We start from the raw sequence: 19,912 nt of genomic DNA on the forward strand, positions 1-19,912 counted from the left end.
TAAACTCTTATGGCTCTTTTTTAATCTTTTGATATATAAATAAAGCACGCCAAAGAAAAGTGGAATGCAATGCCAATTCTCTAGTGCAGAAATATCACTTGCTTACGAAGGATCCTGGTCTGGTTGCTTAATACTACAGCATTTTGGCTCACATTACCTACAAAAGGGGAAAAATACTTCAAAATATCTGTCTCAAGGGACTGTTAGAAAGTTGATTAACATACATATTCTAAAATCCTCTGCTTTTTCGGAGTATAAAGATTTTTAATTACAGTAGCAACTGAATTTTAGCCCCAACACTGAAAACCAGTTGTGAAAAAGTCATTTCCCAAAAATGGAGAACTGGTTTCTTCATATTTAAAATTGCTCTGCTGGGGACAAAGTCAATTCTCACTGCAACTGTATACTTTAACAGCTATCCCTTGCTGAAAAGGCTTAGGAATTGGTCACTGGATCCATGTTGTACATCCCAATAACTAAAGCTTAACTCAGTCTGTTACCTTACCTTTAAACGAGGGCCCATGTTCTGAGAACCAAGTAGAGCACTCCTATTCACCAAAGCAGGTAACTTTTGGCCCCTTTCACCTTGTCTTCCAACTTCCACATGAAAGAAAAACGCCACAAGGTCAACAGAAAGGGTCTATCCATCAGACTTTGTCACAGTAACCAGGTCAGTGTTTCTGGGATGAACTGGATGAATTCCAGGGTAGAGAAATACAGCCCAAGAATATATCATTCCTGGACTTCTCTCTAGTGCAGGGTGCAATCGACTGCCAAAGGACGCCCCGGGATCCTGTCCAAAAAAGAAAACAGGGTTAGTTGGAATAGGTTTTTATTTCTGAAAAAGATTCCCCAGAAAAAAATCAAAGAGAAGGTAGAACAGGCAGTGGAAACCCTGGGACACTAAAAATAACCAAAAATTGGTAAACTCTGACCAAGCATTCTCAATTAAAACTCCACACAGTCTCCTTGAGGCCTCTCTCCAACTCCATAAGAAAAGTCAACTGGCAACCTCACTGTCTATAACTATGTCTCCAGCTGAGAAGTGCCAGAGCTTCCTTCAGTTCACTGTCCCCAAATACTTCCCTATCCTTATGACATTATTCTTTTTCATGATTCAGCGTAGAGGTTAAGAGCATTGAGCTTCAGAATTAGACACAGTTTTTTTTGTTTTTGTTTTTGTTTTTGAGACAGGGTCTTTCTCCATCACCCAGGTTGGAGTGCAGTGGCATGATTACAGCTCACTGCAGCCTTGACCTCCTGGGCTCAAGCGATCCTCCCACCTCAGCCTCCCAAGTAGCTGGGACTACAGGCGTGCACTACCACACCTGGCTAATTTTTTATTTGTGTTTTTTGTAGAGACGGGGTTTTGCCATGTTGCTCAGGCTAGTCTTGAACTCCTAAGCTCAAGAAATCCTCCTGCCTTGGCCTCCCAAAGTGCTGGGATTACAGGTGTGAGTCCATTCTTCAGTAGAAGCAAACTAGGCCACAGACTTAAAGAGTAACCTTCAGCACAACCACATACCCAGTTTGAATATAATGGGGTTGCAGCACAGGGTCTGGAGCAACCACAAAGACAAGTGAGATGAACGCACAGCCAGAACCAGGTTACGGACAGCCTTATATGCCATGGTAAGGAATCGAGACAATATTCAGCTGGAAAGGAGAAACTTCCAAAGAGCTTTAAAGCCCAATCTATCAGCCTATGCAGTCTGCTCCCTTCGTGCCCACATATGCATTTCCAAGACATGCTTAAATAAAGTTGATTTTATATTTAAAACAGTAAAATCTGCTACTACGAGTCAGGGGAAAATCTGTGAACTTTCAAAATAAAGTCACTAAATAAAGTCCAGTAAAGTCAGTTTATAACTCTCGAAGATATTCATGAACCAAAAATGTAGCAGAAAGGGGTTTTATGGCAATGCATACACAAACAGCCACCATAAGACAAATGAGAAGAGACTACTAATTAGTAAATGAAGAGACAGTCTTACCATATGGCAGGAACTGTTCTCAGTGCTTCATACATATAAACTCACAGATACAATTATCCCTATTTTAACACCGATACAATTATCCCTATTTTACAGATGAGGAAACTGGGACACAGAAAGGTTAAAGTACTTTTCCAAGAAAACACACAGTGAGTAATAGAGCTGAGTCAAACTCAGACAACCTGGACCCAGAATCCCTGCTTTTAATGACTACTCTACTGCCTCTCCACTATGGGAAACCAAGGAAGAAAGCACAAAATGCTAAAAGAACAGAATGAGTGAAGACCAGTAAATGAAATTAAGTTGGCAAACTTTTATCATTAAAAATAAATAAGTATATGTATTTAGTTTAAAATACAGCAATATGACCGGGCACAGTAGTTCACGCCTGTAATCCCAGCACTTTGGGAGGCCAAGGCAGGCGGATCACTTGAGCCCAGGAGTTCAAGACCAGCCTGGGCGACATAACAAAACCCCGTCTCTACAAAAAATACAAAAATTACCCAGACATGGCGGCAGGCGCCTGTGGTCCCAGTTACTTCGAGGCTGAGGTGGGGGGTTGGCTTGAGCCCAGGAGGCAGAGGTTGCCGTGAGCCGAGATCATGCCACTGCACTCCACCCTGGGCAACAGAGCCAGACCCAGTCTCAAAATAAATAAATAAATAAATAAATAAATAATGCCAACAGACTTGCCAAGTACAAGAGCCAAAACCTGGGTCAACTGGCTACTGGAACCAGCTTAAAGGATCCACAAACAACAAACTATATACGTAAGCTATAAGAGATCACTATGTAGAATACTATATAAGGAATTTTTAAATGACACTTTTAAGGAATAAACAACATAGGGAAATGCTTACAAATAAAATGTTAAATAAAAAAGCAGGAACAAAACTGTTTATGTAGCACAAGTCCAAATTTAGAAACATAACATTACATAAAGAAGACTGAAAGGAAAATATAAAAATATTAATAGTGATCATCTCTTGGTATACGGAATTATAAATAATTTTTATTTTCTACCTGTACCTTTTAGTGTTTTTCAAATTCTTAATGTTGCAAGGACATGTAAAAAGTTTCTATTTCTGGAGAACACAGTTTTGGTGGGGACTGATTTTCCTTAAATAAGGGAGAGAATGGGCAAGTTATCCTTTTTTCAAATAAGAAAATGGTATAAAGAGGCTGGGCACGGTGGCTCACGCCTGTAATCCCAGCACTTTGGGAGGCTGAAGCGGGCAGATCATGAGGTCAGGAGATCAAGACCATCCTGGCTAACACGGTGAAATCCCGTCTCTACTAAAAATACAAAAAATTAGCCGGGCGCGGTGGCGGGTGCCTGTAGTCCTAGCTACTCGGGACGCTGAGGCAGGAGAATGGTGTGAACCCGGGAGGCGGAGTTTGCCGTGAGCCAAGATTGCGCCACTGCACTCCAGCCTGGGCGATAGAGTGAGACTCTGTCTCGAAAAAAAAAAAAAGAAAGAAAGAAAATGGTATAAAGAAATTAAGATAACAGATTATACTGAACTTTTCTTTTCTTCTTTTTTTTTTTTTTTTTTTTTTTTTTGAGATAGAGTCTTGTTCTGTTGCCCAGGCTGGAGTGCACTGGCATGATCTTGGCTCACTGCCTCACTACAACCTCCACCTCCTGGGTTCAAGCGATTCTCTTGCCTCAGCCTCCCTAGTGGCTGGGACTACAGGTGCGCACTACTATGCCCAGCTAGTTTTTGTATTTTTAGTAGAGGCAGGGTTTCACCACGTTGGCCAGGCTGGTCTTGAACTCCTGACCACAGGTGATTCGCCCGCCTCAGCTTCCCAAAGTGCCAGGATTACAGGAATGAGCCACCACACCCAGCCTGAACTTTTATTTCTATTCACTATGATGTTAGCAGGTTTCCAACCCTGTGATCAGCTATTTGATTATTAAATCAAATAACTCCTAGTTGTAATATAAGCTTTACTGTCCCTACCATGAGCTACCATGCTCACCGCAATGCTTCAGTACCTCTACTGAGCTTCAAAACTCAACTCAAGCACTCCCCCTTCTCTGGTCCTGCTCCAAGGCCTCTCTGAGGACTCTTCCCACACCAGATAGAATCAACCACTTCCTCCTTTGTGGTGCTCCTCTGCTGAAGATACCTCCGTTATAGCATTTACTAGTCTGTATTGAAATTATTTGTTTATATAGCAGTCTCTCCTAATAGATTGCGGACTCCCCAAGGAACACTGACCAGGTCATAACATTGCCTCCCCAAGGCTAGTATGGTGTTCAGCCCTGCTATCTCAGAGTCTGTACTTTCACAAGATCCCCAGGTGAGTCCTATGTATGCTGAAGTTTGAGAAACATGGTTTAGACTCTAGAGCAATCAGTATGAGAAGGGGCTCAACATTCTGTATCTCTAACAGGTTCACAGGTAATGCTGATGCTGGTGGTCTCCTAGACCATGCTTTCAGAAGTGAGAATCCAGGTTAAGAGTCAGCAAGCCAAATCCTAACAGCCGCCTGTTTTTGTGAAAACAGCCAAGTTCATTCATTTACATATTATCTGTGGCTGCTTTTGCACAATGGCAGAGCTGAGTAGTTGCAGCAGAGACATATGGCCCACAAAACTTTACTATCTGATGCTTTATTGAAAAAGTATACCAATTCCAGGTGTAGAGGTCTTAGTCTTAAAGCTACATAACTACCTTATATAAACAAATACATTTTTCTAAATCAAAGAAAGCATAAAAATCATTTTCTTCCAGTTCTACCATCTCTTCTTAGGAAAAGAATTACAAAACTTGCAATGTTATGCAAACACATCTAGTTTCAACTATGACTTGATGGCTTTATTCTTCCCATACCCCAATTAGGAATTTTACAGTCATTTTCCAAAGTATGTATTTCATACAATCATGCTTGCATTTGATCAAGGCTAATATTTCCTAAAACTAGTATCTCGGGGACCAAACACTGTATCCGGGTTGCTAAAATTACCATAACACATACTACTAACTCAGTCTCTACTTCTAAAGTGCTATTCTAAAAAGCTGTGAAAGGCCAGGTGCAGTAGTGCACACCTGTATTCCCAACACTTTAGGAGGCTGAACTGGGAAGATCACTTGAGCCTAGGAGTTGAAACCAGACTGGGCCCTCTCTAAAAAAATAAAAACAAATTGGTCGGGTATGGTGGCTCACGCCTGTAATCCCAGCACTTTGGGAGGCCAAAGTGGGCAGATCACCTGAGGTCAGGGGTTTGAGAAAAGCCTGGCCAACATGGCAAAACCCCGTCACTACTAAAATACGAAAATTAGCCAGGCATGGTGGCACACACCTGTAATCCCAGCTACTCAGGAGACTGAGGCAGGAGAATCACTTGAACCTGGGAGGCTTAAGTTGTAGTGAGCCAAGATTGCGCCACTGCACTCCATCCTGGGTGACAAAGCAAGACTTCGTCTCAAAAAATAAAATAAAATAATAAAATAAAATAAATTAGCTGGGCGTGGTAGCATGCCCCTGTTGTCCTAGCTACTCAGAAGCTAAGGCAGGAGGATCTCCTAAGCCCAGAAGTTTGAGGCTACAGTGAGCTGTGATCACACCACACCACTGTACTCTAGCCTGGGTAACAGAGAGAGAGATCCTGTCACACATACACACACACACACACACAGCCATGAAAAACATGATGTAAAAGTTCATTTCAAAATTTTGGTGCATACAGAGCTAGTGGCAGCAAACAGAAGTTCTGATATCACCTACTGATGTCCACCAAATGAAAAGACAAAAGAAAGACGTTTGCTTTGTAAGATGCAATCTCCAGCATTCTCCACAGAGAAGCACCAGCCATGAGTCCAGGGACATGAACTTAAAAAAACAAACTATTCAATTTTCAAAAAGTGCACAGGTTAGGGTGGTCTAACTAAGGAGGTTCCAAGAATATATCAGACACTTTGGATTATCAGTTTACATTTACTATGGCTTAATTCCACTCTTGGTTTATACTCCCCAACCCAAAATCCCACCATAAAAGATGGCCCTCCTCCATCAAGTTTATACTCTTGAGATATTTATACAGTTGTCTATTTCTGCTATTGTGGTTTAGCCAAGTTACATGGTTTTCATTTATACTTTCTTCATCAGTCAGCCTCTCCAGTCTCTTAATCATTCCTGTGGGTCTTCTGTGAACTCTCTCCAGCTGATCCCCAACGATCTGGTAATGAGGTGCCTCCAAATGACTGCAGCCTTCCAGGGACAGCCTCATTAGTCAGCAGGATGAACTCACTCTCCTCAGTTCCATGACATACTACTCTTGAGCAGGCAATCCCCCAAATCACAGAAATCTACTGTGCTGCCGTATTAGACTGTACCTCATTCTATAACTCCCAGATTTGGACACTGGGGCATGCTAGAATGTGCTAGAAGCCAGAGGATAAATGACCCATGTTCCCACAGCATCTGTTTCACTAGAGGATGAGTGACTGGGGAGAAAAAAAAATTTCATGTTAAATCAAACTCATAGATAATAAAACAGAATGTAATATCTGCATGAATTTCTAAAGATAAAACATGGATATGTTGAATATATTCATAGATATTCTGAACTTGAAGCAGAAAGGCTGCTTGGGCCTCTGCTCCCGGCACCAAGGAGTTAACATATCCTTTACCACTAGAGGTACTTGAGCCAAAACCCTCACTCAACTTCTGATCTACTGTGCATTACCTTACTCATACCATATACTCACATTTTAAATGATATTATTTTTCTGCTATGTTTCCCCATCCTAGATATCTATATTTATTTTCTCTTTGCCTAAAATCTTTTGCTGCAGGAACACGTGTCATTTATCTTCTGGCTTCTAGAACATTCTTGCATGCCCTGATGCCCAAATCTGGGAGGCATGAAATGGGGTTACAGTCTAATTCACTCGATAATTCACAGACTACCAACATCTATAGGTTCCTCTTCATCGTTCATTCTTCATTCATTTCACATTTCTTGAGCATTTGCTATATACCGGGCTATGTGCTAAAAGCTAAAGTCACAAGGATAAATAAGACAGGGTGCTTTCTTAACCTCAGTGAACTTGGTCCGCCATGGGAGAAGGACAATGCAATGTTGCAAGTGCCATAAAAGAGGAATAAGCAAAGTATGGAGGGCAGAGGAAGGAGAAGTAACTGTATGTGCAAGTGGAAAAGCAGAGACAACAGAGCTGATTACTTAAGAATGAGTAAGCAGGCTGAGCATGGTGGTTCATACCTGTAATCCCAGCACTTTGGGAGGCTGAGGTGGGAGGATGGCTTGCGCCCAGGAGTTCAAGACCAATCTGGGTAACATAGTGAGATCCCATCTCTAAAAAAAAAAAAAAAAAAAAGCTGGGTGTGGTGGTATGCACCTATGGTCCCAGCTACTCAGGAGGCTGAGGTGGGAGGATCATTTGAGCCCAGGAGGCTGAGGCTGCAGTGAGCCCTGACTGCTCCACTACATTTCAGACCGTGTGAAGAGCAAGACTCTGTCTCCAAAAAAAACCAAGGTGTTTAGAAAGACCACCTGGGGCTAAACTAGGATGACTACCATGTAGTGGTTAAGAGCATGAATCTTACTACTGAATGATCTTAGACAAGTTACAGCAGGTCCTCAAACGACATCAGTTTCATTCAACACTGTTTTCTTATGATTTTGAGGAGTAAAAAAATGGACTCCTGGCAGGCACCAATGTGTGGAGTTCACACATTCTCTGTGTGGGTTTTCTCTGGATACTTGGATTTCCTCCCACATCCCAAAGATGTGCGCTTCAAAGTTAACTGGCATGTCTAAAGTGTCCCAGTCTAAGTGACAGTGAGAGGGGGGTGTGTGTGTGTGTGTGTGTGAGAGAGAGAGAGAGCAAGAGCAAGAGAGAGAGAGAGAGACAGCACACAAGCGAGAGAGCCCTGCAACAGAATGGCGTCCCATCCAGCGCTGGTTCCCAACTTGCACCCTAAGCCCTGGCCACCCTCAACCGTGGACTGGAATAATTGGGTAAATGTTATAATTATCTAACTTGTTTTTATCAATCTTTCTTATACATACTGCTCTCATTTATTTTAATATGTATATTATGTTCTGGTCTTTATTTAAAATAGTTTGGTGATATTTTTGTGACCAGAAATATGCCATAGGAACTTAATTCTTGTTTATATCAATTAGCCTATGGTAAAACTGGTTATCAATATACATCATTTTGTTTGAAGGAGAAGTTTCCAAGAACCTATCAACATCAAGTGAGGACTTGCTGTAAACTTCTCTTCAGTTGTCTCATATGTAAAATGGAGATGCACTGAGAAAAGATACGAATCCGCTGCTCTTGGGGAGCAAGACTTGGAGAATAAGGACAAGGAGAATTGCTTGAGACTGAAACTTTACACCCAGGTGATATGGAGTGCCTTGGGGGACAAGGCTGTATGCACAGACCAGGCTGCTGGGTTGCCAGGTTATGAGGGTGGTTTGTGCCAGGCCACAACAGCCCAACCCACAGCAAGTGAGGAAGATGGCTTCAATCTACCTGAAGGACTCACTGGTTTTCCAGAGAGATTCCATGTGGAAATAACTACAGCAACAATCCAAAATAATGGATTTTCCAGTGTTCTCTGAAGGATGATGATAACAAGAATCGACCTTTATTGAGAACTTACTATGTGCCAGGCACTGTATAAAGTGCTACATCTGTATTATCTCATTTAACTCTCACATCAACCATATGAGGAAAGCATACTTTATCCATATTTTATAGATTAGGAAACAGAAGCACAGAAAGCTAAAATAACTTGCCTATAGCCATCTAGTTTATAAGTGAAGGAGTCAAGCAATGTGATTCCAGAGTTTATACTCTTTCTCTACTCTTAACTGGGAATACTGATGTATCAAAAAGAACTTCCAGAAGAGGGGAAAAAGATATTATTCTTGGGATAGGAAGAATTAAGCTCAGAAATATTTAATTTGAAATTTTAGCCGGGCGCAGTGGCTCACACCTGTAATTCCAGCATTTTGGGAGGCCAAGGCAGGTGGATCACGAGGTCAGGAGATCGAGACCATTCTGGCTAACATGGTGAAACCCTGTCTCTACTAAATATACAAAAAAAAATTAGCCGGGCATGGTGGCACACGCCTGTATTTCCAGCTACTGGGGAAGCTGAGGCAGGAGAATTGCTTGAACCCAGGAGGCGGAGGTTGCAGTAAGCTGAGATCACGCTACTGCACTCCAGTCTGGGCGACAGAGCGAGAGTCCCTCTCAAAACAAAACAAAACAAAACAAAAAGGAATGTTAAAGGAATATGACTCCATTTTAGACTTTAAGCAACAACAACAACAAAAAGATGTTTTTTAACCGAGAGAGAAAAAGGATCACACATTTTAAATGAAGTAACTCTGGGGACAATGTGAAAGACTCTGAAGGGGGACAGACCCATTAATGAGCACAAGATAAGGGGCTACTGGTCCAATGGAGTAGCTATACACTGGCCACAATATAGACAGGGTCCAACATAGACCCTCATTAGTCACATTGGTTGAGGGTGGCCAGGGCTTAGGGTGCAAGTTGGGAGCCAACCCTGGATGGGTTGCTCTCCTGCTTTATGCTCTCAGAAGCAACAGGATCAATGATCTGTGAGGTCAAATGAATAAACAAGAGGAAGAAGCCAAGGAAAAAGGCAAATTTTCTATGGTTGGGAGCCTGGATAAATGAAGGAGAATTAAGGAGGCAAAGCAAACATGAAAGAAAAGATATATTAGTCCAATTTCATGCTGCTGTTAAAGACGTATCAGAGACTGGTTAATTTACAAAGAAAAAGAGGTTTAATGGACTCACAGTTCCATGTGGCTGGGGAGGCCTCACAAATCACGGTGGAAGGTGAAAGGCATGTCTTACATGGCAGCAGGCAAGAGAGAATGAGAGCCAAGCGAAAAGAGAAATCCCTTATAAAATCATCAGATCTTGTGAGACTTATTCACTACCACAAGAACAGTATGTGGGAAACTGCCTCCGTGATTCAATTATCTCCCACTGGATCCCTCCCATAACACATGAGAATTATGGGAACTATAATTCAAGATGAGATTTGGATGGGGACACAGCCAAACCATATCATTCTACCCTGGCCCCTCCCAAATCTCATGTCCTTACATTTCAAAACCAATCATGCCTTCCCAACAGTCCTCCAAAGTCTTAACTCAAAGTTCACAATCCAAAGTATCATCTGAGACAAGGCAAGTCCCTTCTGCCTATGACCCTGTAAAATCAAAATCAAGTTAGTTACTTTCTAGATACAATGGGAGTACAGGCAATGGGTAAATATACCTGTTCCAAATGGGAGAAATTGGCCAAAACAAAGGGGCTGCAGGGCCCATGCAAGTCCAAAATCCAGCAGGTCAGTCAAATCTCAAAGCTCCAAAATGATCTCCTTTGACTCCATGTCTCACATCCAGGTCACGCTGATGCAAGAGGTGGGTTCCCATGGTCTGGGGCAGCTCCATCCCTGTGGCTTTGCAGGGTACAGCCTCCTCCCCAGCTGCTTTCGTGGGCTAGCACTGAGTGCCTGAGGCTTTTCCAGGTACATGGTACAAACTGTCGGTGAATCTACCACTCTGGGGTCTGGAAGATGGTGGCCCTCTTCTCACAGCTCCACTAGACAGTGCCCCAGTGGGGACTCTGTGTGGGAGCTTCAACCCCACATTTCCCTCCCACATTGCCCTAGCAGAGGTTCTCCATGAGGGCCCCACCCCATAGCAGACTTCTGCCTGAACATTCAGGAGTTTCCATACATCCTCTGAAATCCAGGCAGAGGTTCTCAAACCTCAGTTCTTGACTTCTGTGCACCCACAGGCTCAACATCACGTGTAAGCTGCCAAGGCTTGGGGCTTGCACCTTCTGAAGCGACGGCCCAAGCTGTACCTTGGCTCCTTTCAGCCACAGCTGGAGCAACTGGGGCACAGGGCACCAAGTCCCTACACTGCACACAGCAGGGGGGACCTGGGCCCTGCCTTCAAAACCATTTTTTCCTCCTAGGCCTCCAGGTCTGTGATGGGAGTGGCTGCTATGAAAACCTCTGACATGCCCTGGAGACATTTTCCCCATTGTCTTGGTGATTTGGCTCCTCTTTATTTATGCAAATTTCTGTAGCCAGTTTGAATTTCTCCTCAAAAAATGGGTTTTTCTTTTCTATTGCCACTGTCAGGCTGCAAATTTTCCAAACTTTTATGCTCTGCTTCCCTTTTAAATGTAAGTTCCAATTTCAGATCATCTCTCTCAAATTCAAAGTTCCACAGATTTCTAGGGCAGGAGCAAAATGATTCCAGTCTCTTTGCTAAAGCATAACAAGAGTGACCTTTGCTCCAGTTCCCAACAAATTCCTCATCTCCATCTGAGACCACCTCAGCCTGGATTTCAATGTCCATATCATCACCATTTTGTTCAAAGTCATTCAACAAGTCTCCAGGAAGTTTCAAACTTTCCCACATTTTCCTGTCTTCCTCTGAGCCCTCCAAACTGTTCTAACCTCTGCCTGTTACCCAGTTCCAAAGTTGCTTCCATATTTTCAGGTATCTTTACAGCACCGCCTCACTCCCAGTACCAATTTACTCTATTAGTCCATTTTCACACTGCTGATAAAGACATACTAGAGACTGGGTAACTTATAAAGAAAAAAGGTTGAATGGACTCACAGTTCCACATGGCTGGGAGGCCTCACAACCATGTCAGAAGGCAAAAGGCATGTCTTACGTGGCAGCAGGCAAGACACAATGAGAGCCAAGCGAAAGGGGAAATCCCTTATAAAATCAACAGATATTGTGAGACTTATTCACTACCATCAGAACAGTATGAGGGAAACCACCCCATGATTCAATTATCTCCCACTGGATCCCTCCCACAACAATGGGAATTATGGGAGCTAAAATTCAAGGTGAGATTTGGGTGGGGACACAGCCAAACCATATCAAAAGATAATGAGTAGAGAATTAAACATGTTAAGTTTGGAGTGTCTACAGGATATCCAGGTGAATACATTCAAAAGGTACATAGAAATACATTTGTATCACACGCAAAATGTAGTCCTTCGTGTGTAGCATTTTTTCACTTAGCATAATGGTTCTTAGATTCATACATGTTGTTACACATTTCGGTAGTTCACTCCTTTTTCCTGCAGAGTAGTACTCCATTAAATGGACATACTGCAATCTGTTTATCCATTCACCAGATGAAGGACATTTGGGTTACATCCAGTTTGGTGGTATCATAGATAAAGCTGCTATGAACATTAAGCTACAAGTCTGTGTAGGCACATGATTTCATTTCTCTTGGGTAAATATCTAAGAATGGGATTGCTGGGTCATATGGTAAGTATCTACTTAACTTACAAGAAACTGCCAAACCGTTTACCAAAGCGGCTGGACCACTTTGCATTTCCACCAGCAATGCACAAGAGGCAGGTTGCTCTACATCCACCAACACTTGGTACTGTCTTAATTTTACCCATTCTAATAGGTGTGAAGTGGTATCTCACTGTGATTTTAATTTGCATTTCCCTAAGGACTAACAATATTGAGTATTTTTTTATGTGTTTATTGATTATTTGTATTAGTTTCTTTGAAGTATCTATTCAAATCTTTTCTTTTTTAAAAATCGAGCTGTTTGTCTTCTTATTATTGAGTTGTAAGAGTTCTTTATACCTTCTAAATGTGAACCCCGAATATCTGAGACAGGTCTCAGTTAATTTAGAAAGTTTATTTTGCCAAGGTTGAAGACACACGCCCAGGACACGGCCTCATGAGGTCCTGACGACATGTGCCCAAGGTGGTTGGGGCACAGCTTGCTTTTATACATTTTAGGGAGACATGAGACATCAATCAAGATGCATACTGGCTCAGTCCAGGAAGGCGGGACAACTTGGAGTAGGGAGGGGGGCTTCCAGGTGAGAAAAATGGTTGCATTATTTTGAGTTTCTGATTAGCCCTTCCAAAGAAGGCAATCAGATATGCATCTATCTCGGTAGGCAGGGGATGACTCTGAATAGAATGGGACACAGATTTGCCCTAAGCAGTTCCCAGCTTTACTTTTCCCTTTAGCTTAGTGATTTGGGGGCCCCAAGACTTATTTTCCTTTCACATAAATATAAGTCCTTTATTAGATAAACATTTTGCAAATATTTTCTGTGGTTTGCCTCTTTATTTTCTTAACAGAAAATATACTTTTTAAAGAGTAGAAGTTTCTAACTTTGATGAAAGCCAACATAAATTTTTTCTTCATAGTTTGTGGTTTTTGTGTTCTATTTTTTTAAAACTCTGCCTAGCTCAAGGTCACAAAGATTTTCTCCTGGTTTTTTTCTAGAGGGTTATCTAAACGTTTCACAAGAGAAAATCCTCTCGTCAAATTTTTTAACAAGAACTTTTTAAAACTCCTGCATTCCATTTATCTCATAGTCATTAAGTTTTATTCCCTTTGTTTCTTTCAAATTCAATGCCGCACGTTACCATGCACTATTTAAGTTACAGTCTTTTGTTGTTTTTTTTTTTTTTTTGAGACGGAGTTTCGCTCTTGTTGCCCAGGCTGGAGTGCAATGGCGCCATCTCGGCTCACCGCAACCTCCACCTTCCAGGTTCAAGCGATTCTCCTGCCTCGGCCTCCCAAGTAGCTGGGATTATAGGCATGCGTCACCACGCCCAGCTAATTTTGTATTTTTAGTAGAGACGGGGTTTCTCCATGTTGGTCAGGCTGGTCTCGAACTCCCGACCTCAGGTGATTCGCCCACCTCAGCCTCCCTAAGTGCTGGGATTACAGGCGTGAGCCACCATGCCTGGCCCCAGTTATAGTCTATTTCTGAATTTGGAAAGATTTTAATATTTTAACAGATTTTTCCTCTCTTCAATCTAGTAAACGGAATGCTTAAGTTTAGCCAAGGTTTTAGTCCCTCATTTCTCTCCAAATCCACATAAGACCTCTGCACCCCTGATACTGGTTCTTAAAACAACAACTAAATTCCACAACCCAGAACATGCACCTTGAAGTTAAGCCAGGGACAATAAACTAGTTACCCTTCTGGCTTTAACGAGAGTCTTTTATAAGATCATGCCCACCTTACTGAGTCACTCTAACCTGTGATGAGACTGGAAAATGTTGTCCTATAATCACTCACTGGTTAAATTAAAATTTAGGCTTATAAAGGTTAAGCTAACCAAGACAAAAGTAATTCTGCATTTCTTAATTCAATTTGGATTCTCTCTATTGCACCATTCTCTCTAAAACAAGCCAGAGTTCTTCAGACCCGTATTTCTTTTTGTATAGTATACACAAAGGCATAGCTTAGATTCAGCTGTCCCTGGAGTTGTTTGCCATTCATTCTCAGCACAGTTTAGAGAAAGCAGGAAAAAGGGATTCAAAGCTAATGTTGAGTATAACAGGGAAAACAAGAAGTGAGAATTTACCATTGCTCATTTTGTAACCTCATGGGGAGAAAAACAAAAGAGAAAACTGGCTCATCCATGTCACTGTCCCATTCTTAACCCTAAATCTAGAAAATACTAGCTTCAGTTTCCTCTTCCCTCCTATCCTGATGTGTTTTCTACATACAAAACTGACTCTGCTATGCCTGAGCCACAGAGGACAGGCCCCCATGTTCCCATCTCATGGCAGCTTTTATGCTTAGGTGACCTTGGACCACTGAATCTTGGCTATAACAGGAAGATTTTAAAAGTAATTCTTTGAACCTGACAAGCCGTCTCCCTCAATAAGTCTAGGAAGCTATTATTCCATTAACTGCGCCTGAAGTGGCAGGCACACAGCCAGATCTGCAGCCCAGTCGAGTGGAACTGGAATGGTCACACGTATACTTAAAAGCTAACTCTGCCTCTACTACCATCCATTACTTTCAATTCTGTGCTTATTTTTAAGGAAAATAAATTACTTATATAATTGAAAGGAAAAACAATGTTATTTAAATGAGCATTTTGTAGTTAAGATTCCAAGAAGAAAAACTCAACTAGCCACAGAAATGGCACCCTAAGACAGCTGGATTTGAAGGAGAAACTCAACACTTACCTATTCAAAACAAAATTTCTGTTGACCTAATAATCAGTTTTACCAAAGAAAGGTCTATTAATTTCTTCAAATGCATATTAAGAAGCGACCACATGCCAAGCAATATGTTGGACCCTAAAGATTCCAGAATGAGTAAAATATTCTCAACACTTTAGAAACATAAAAGCTTAGTAAAGAAGACAGACAAATAAATAATTACGTAGTTATACTTCCATGTAGTAAAATCTATGAGGTGAGCATAGAGGGTATGGATGGATACCTTAATCAAGATCAGCTCTTAGCTTCTCAGGAAAGTTCACATCACCCTCCTGGAAGCAAAGTCAACTCTTCCATAGAGTTAACAATGCTTTGGGGGTCAAGGGATACAAAACACTACCTATGAAGTATTACTTATTCTCAGGGTCAATGACTCTCTTCAACACTGGTCAGAGGGGATTCTTGGACCACATACATAGCACAGAAAAAGCACTCACTGGAAATACCAACTTATTTATCAAAATTATACACGATCTGGTCAGGCACAGTGACTCATGCCTGTAATCCCAGCACTCTGGGAGGCCGAGGCAGGCAGATCACCTGAGGTCAGAATTTCGAGACCAGCCTGGCCAACATGGTGAAATCCCATCTCTACTAAAAATACAAAAATTAGCCAGGCGTGGTGGCAAGCGCCTGTAATCCCAGCTACTCGGGAGGCTGAGGCCGGAGAATAGTTTGAACCCAGGAGGCAGAAGTGGCAGTGAGCCAAAATGGTGCCATTGCACTCCAGCCTGGGTGACAAGAGCGAAACTCCATTTTAAAAAAAAAAAGAGGCCGGGCGCAGTGGATCACACCGGTAATCCCAGCACTTTGGGAGGCCGAGGTGGGCGGATTACGAGGTCAGGAGATCGAGACCACCCTGGCTAAAATGGTGAAATCCCATCTCTACTAAAAATACAAAAAATGGCCGGGCACGGTGGCTCACACCTGTAATCCCAGCACTTTGGGAGGCCCAGGCAGGTGGATCACAAGGTCAGGAGATCGAGACCTTCCTGGCTAACATGTGAAACCCCGTCTCTACTAAAAATACAAAAAATTAGCTGGGTGTGGTGGTGGGCGCCTGTAGTCCCAGCTACTTGGGAGGCTGAGGCAGGAGAAAGGTGTGAACCTAGGAGGCGGAGCTTGCAGTGAGCCGAGATCACGCCACTGCACTCCAGCCTGGGCGACAGAGTGAGATTCGTCTCAAAAAAAATAAAATAAATAAATAAATTAGCCGGGTATGGTGGCGGGCGCCTATAGTCCCAGCTACTTGGGAGGCTGAGGCGGGAGAATGGCGTGAACCCGGGAGGCGGAGCTTGCAGTGAGCCGAGATGGCGCCACTGCACTCCAGCCTGGGCGACAGAGTGAGACCTTCGCCTCAGAAAAAAAAAAAAAAAAAGAAATTACACATGATCTAACTGGAATGTGGTATTCTAGATTCAGCTTGGGTACAGAAAAAGGAAATTAGTGGAGAAACTTGTGAAATCCAAATAAAGTCTATAGTTTAGTAATAGTATTGTACCAATGTTAATTTCTTAGATGTGACAGTATGTGCCATGGTTATGTAAGAAGTTAACATTAGGAGACACCGGTGAAAGGTATACAGGAATACTCTGTACTATCTTTGCAACTTTTTTATAAATTTAAAATTATTCCACAATTTAAAACAATTTAATTACATATGGTGCTCCCCTTTACATTCTCACTCCCCCTTAGAATTCTAATCATGTCTCCCTAATCATTGCCCCAATTCAGGTTAATGCCGGCCTAAAACTTTTTAAATATCTTTTTAAACCCCTTTCTATGAACTGTTTGCACAGCCCACCTGGGATTTCTTCTTTACCAAGACATGAAAAACTAGATCACACTTGGGAAGTTTTAACTGTTTTCTGTTCCTAATAGGTTTACCATATATACCGGGGGTACCTTGAATTTGAACTTCCCAAAGCGGACACGAGAGGGGTTAAAATAACATGCTCTGGGTCTCTGGATAAAAGCAAGGGGACATTACAGAAAATATGTTGTATATTAATAAATTATCTAATCTCTGGCCAAAAAGTACAATATATATAAAATCAATTAACAGATGTTAACTATTAGCATCTCAACAGTAACAAGCTGCACTGAAATAAATGCCTTCGCTCTGAAAAACATGATGCAAATTGCTCAACTATTCAAGATAACAAAAACTCATAAAATCATATGGAACCGTTCAATTAGACTAAATGACAAAACATATATCTACCATGACTATTTAGTTTCTAATAGCTAAGTGCACCCATCTTTCTCTATAAACCCTATCTTGTAGAACAGTCTTCAAAAGAGCCACCAGGAAAACATCACTATGGTGCTGTAACACCATATCAACAGCTCAGGCATGCGTGTGTGTACACACACATACATACACACAAACTGCAATAAGGTTAAACAACCTCAAAAGTTTGAAAACTACTATATGAAAGAACATTAGTGAAGGCTAAGCATTCAGAACCCTTCAAAGAAAAAGAAACCAAAGAAAAAGAACTGAAATTTAAACCCAAGTTAGTTAATAGCTAAAGTCATTTAAAAGGTAAAACGGTCAGGCACAGTGGCTCATGCCTCTTCTCCCAGCTACTCAGGAAGCTGAGGTGGGAGGATGGCTTGAGGCCAGGAGTTCAAGATCAGCCTGGGCAACATAGCAAGATCTAATAAATAATAAATAAAAGGTAAAATGATACACTAGAGTCCATTAAGGTCATAAAATCTGATCTATTACATGGTACTAATATGTTGATAGTATTAAATAAATATTACACAACAGTACTCTGACCTGGACCACTTACAGAAAGATGAACAAGAAGAGTAATTCCTCTAAAATATTTCAACTCCCACATCTCTATTCAGCCACCAACCATACTTTATCTATTTACAAGTCTTTCTGTAATACAGGACTGTGGTGAGATTGCCCAGGACAGAATGGGCCCTCAATAAATGCTTTCTGAATGAATGACCAAGCGGCAGTAATCTATCTCTGAGGTATTCTTACAAACCAATTCAATATCAAGACCTCAGAAGCAGAACATGCTGTATGCCATGCTACCACATTTAGGGGCAGGCAAGTTAATTGAAAAATAATTAACAGCGACTAATGTTTGTTGGGAGAAAAAAAGTCCTATCATGTAAGTCAGAAAAATAAATGTAAAAACTATAACTTGAAAATGGACAAAAAAGTGAATCTACTTATAACTTTCTAACATTGAAATACAAGATGTTCTTTAAGGAGTCTTTCATTATCCAGAATAATTTTACAAAGAAATTTGATACCAACTTAAATTAGTAAGTTAGACCAATTAGTGAATGGAATGAAGTCCAAGCCCAATTATGTGTTCAAACTGTGTGTCCAATGCCTTGGGTGATTTTTTTCTCTTCAAGACTGCAGAAAAATGCAAAACAACCCTCTTGACTGCTGAGAAGGACTAAAATCATTTCTTTTCCTCACAAGTATGTGCCCAAAAGCAATTACTTTCTGCTCCCATCCATCACAAATCAACACTACCTCCCAGCTTCCCATCCCCCACTTTCCATCCCCATCAAAGAATGCTGTAGAGTATCTGACCACTTTCATTTCACGCTATAAGAACCTCAGATTGCAATAAAATTACAATGCAACAAAAACAAATTTTTCTAAGTATGTTCTTATCCCCCATGGTGTTCCTACACTAATTTAGCTCCCTATTAGGTATTAACAATCAAGGAAATCAGAACACTCTCAATAGAGGTTACAATAGAAATTACAAATGGCCTTTTTTTAAGTTGTTGTTGTTCATGGATTCCAAAATTCAAAGTACACATTACCAGAAGAGCGTTTTTCTGTCAGTGCCTAAATTTAAATGCAAATTACTATTTAATGATATGCAATTTTCCCTCTGAACCTATATATAATACTAATGAGTCAAATGTTTAAGAAGAATAACTGACCATGTTATTTTAGCTTTTAGACAATAAAAAGCTTATTGTCTAATCACCAAGAGATACATCAAAAAACTGGTTGCTATTAGCTCTACACATGAATGACAGCTTGACAGAGACAAGCTGCTCCAGAAAGATTAGGAACTTCTAGTGACCACAAATGGGGTAAAGCAGAAGGCACGTACAGTATCTGTAGCTACCATTTCTACATCAAAAATTCAGTGCCCACAGATATGTAAACTATTAAGCCATCTAAATGAATGTGTGCCTGAAAGAGAAAGGAGAAGCAGAAAAAGTTTACACTCAAATCAACAGAAGAAATCACCCTGCGATTGAGCATCCCAGGACCTGAAAACTTAATGTTTTGAGGTTTATGAACACGTTCAAGTTCCAGTGCAACTATGTTAAAATAAAATTGGGCTGGTGTCAGGCACGGTGGCTCACGCCTGTAATCCCAGCACTTTGGGAGGCCAAGGTGGGCGGATCACCTGAGGTCGGGAGTTCAAGACCAGCCTGACCAACATGGAGAAACCCCGTCTCTACTAAAAATATAAAATCAGCCAGGCGTGTTTGCACACGCCTGTAATCCCAGCTACTCAGGAGGCTGAGGCAGGAGAATCGCTTAAACCTGGGAGGTGGAGGTTGCAGTGAGCCGAGATCGCGCCATTGCACTCCAGCCTGGGTAACAAGAGCGAAACTAACTCCGTCTCAAAAAAAAAAAAAAAAAATTGGGGCTTGGCACAGTGGCTCACGTCTGTAATCCCAGAACTTTGGGAGGCCGAGGTGGGCAGATCACCTGAGGTCAGGAGTTTGAGACCAGCCTTGCCAACATGGGGAAACCCATCTCTATTAAAAATACAAAAATTAGCAAGGTATGGTGGCACACACATGCCTGCAGTCCCAGCTACTCGG

The 19,912-nt window shown here is 41.6% G+C and overlaps 1 protein-coding gene across 12 annotated transcripts in view; it reads right to left on the reverse strand.

Moving 5' to 3' along the window:
- AREL1 (apoptosis resistant E3 ubiquitin protein ligase 1) overlaps window positions 1-19,912 on the reverse strand; it is a 51,801-nt gene that overhangs the window by 30,213 nt on the left and 1,676 nt on the right. For 7 of the 12 annotated variants that reach the window (XM_001157027.6, XM_016926415.4, XM_063793015.1 and 4 more), the window contains exon 2: window positions 506-793. The gene's annotated coding sequence lies outside the window, so the exon portion shown is untranslated. Of the gene's footprint in view, window positions 1-505; window positions 794-7,230; window positions 7,324-10,129; window positions 10,231-19,912 lie in introns of those variants that run through there. The other 5 variants (XM_016926414.4, XM_063793013.1, XM_054666717.2 and 2 more) reach the window with 2 other exon arrangements.

The sequence above is a fragment of the Pan troglodytes genome, chromosome 15 (assembly GCF_028858775.2).
Source record: "Pan troglodytes isolate AG18354 chromosome 15, NHGRI_mPanTro3-v2.0_pri, whole genome shotgun sequence".
NCBI lineage: Eukaryota > Metazoa > Chordata > Mammalia > Primates > Hominidae > Pan > Pan troglodytes.